Below are 1,346 nucleotides of genomic sequence, written 5' to 3'. Positions count from 1 at the left end.
GTACTATTGTCTTTACCTCTCACTGAGAGAAAGCACATGCTATCAGCATGCTTTGGAGAAATGTTTTGTTTATAATTAGTTAAGATGTTCTTATCCTTGGAGGCAACTAGTATTCTCTGGAGTTTGTGTGTGTGTGTGCGTGTGTGTGTGCGTGTGTGCGTGTGTGCGTGCATGCGTGCGTGCGTGCGTGCGTGCGTGCATGCGTGCGTGCGTGCGTGCGTGCGTGCGTGTACGAGATCTGTGCACGCCTAATGTTGGAGATGGACATTTCTGCAGAAAACACCAGACTTGAAGATGCTTTTCGGTGGCCTCTGAGGTCACTGTGATATAATTCTAGTTACGGTGGCGACGACTAGTCTACCTAGTTTGGTGATATGTGCTCCTATCTGTCTGTGTGGAAAGTTACTTACATTGCATTTTATCTGAGCCAATCAGAATGGCGTGGATAGGCCTTGAAAACCGTATAACTGTTGGGACAATTGTATGTACGATAGGGCGAGGCAACGGGATGGTGAGAGAGGGAGCGGTCACGGTCTGTAACACTTTTTACATCAAGAGAAATCTGCTTTTTTTTAACATTGTTGCAGGCCCGGATTGGCTAATCGGGAGCACCGGGAAAATTCCCGGTGGGCCGGTCTCTTTTTGAGGCCGCGAGGGCCGTTGTTGTCATGGCACTTGGTTGAACTATGGATGCTGTCCCCAGGCTACCTGCACTCACAGCAGCCCCACTTTTTTATTTTACCGCGGTCCAACTCTTTTTATTTATTATTTTACCGAAGTTCCACTCTTTTTTTTCTCACAGAGTGCAGCCTGCAGGTTAATGATGACGTGATTATATTTTGACTCCCTGGCCCCGCCCCCGATACAGCGCCTTGAAAGTTGCTCAAAATTTACATTTACATTTACATTTATGCATTTGGCAGACGCTTTTATCCAAAGCGACTTACATTGCATTCAAGGTACACATTTTTTTACATTATTATCAGTTCCTGCTTTCCCTGGGAATCGAACCCATGACCTTGGCGTTGCTAGCGCCATGCTCTACTGGTTGAGCTACAGGAAAGCAAAATAAAATAGTCAGATAAAAATGGGTGATACGAAGCGCAAAGGCGGCGCTGAAAAGGCCAGAATAAAAAAAAGAAGGCTCTGGAAACTGACGCGGCCAAATGTTCTAAGCTGTGCACAATGTTACTCAAAAAAAAACAAATGATGACGACGAGGCCGGTAAGTAATTATCCCGTTAAGGTAGTTAGGAGCAGTGCAAGATGCGACCGCGCAAAACAATGCTGTCTGCAAACCACGTTCATGTATCAAACTTTTCCTTTAGCAGCAGCCGCCTCTAGTTC

At 46.0% G+C, this 1,346-nt stretch overlaps 1 non-coding gene across 1 annotated transcript; it reads right to left on the bottom strand.

The window, feature by feature from the left end:
• Positions 1-990: 990 nt before the first annotated feature.
• trnaa-agc (transfer RNA alanine (anticodon AGC)) lies at positions 991-1,065 on the bottom strand. Its single transcript has one exon. It is a non-coding gene; the product is annotated as a tRNA-Ala (tRNA).
• Positions 1,066-1,346: the final 281 nt, after the last annotated feature.

This window comes from Pseudorasbora parva, chromosome 13, assembly GCF_024679245.1.
Source record: "Pseudorasbora parva isolate DD20220531a chromosome 13, ASM2467924v1, whole genome shotgun sequence".
Classification (NCBI taxonomy): domain Eukaryota; kingdom Metazoa; phylum Chordata; class Actinopteri; order Cypriniformes; family Gobionidae; genus Pseudorasbora; species Pseudorasbora parva.
The sequence above is the reverse complement of the archived record's forward strand: the minus strand, read 5'-3'. Positions and strand labels throughout refer to the sequence as shown.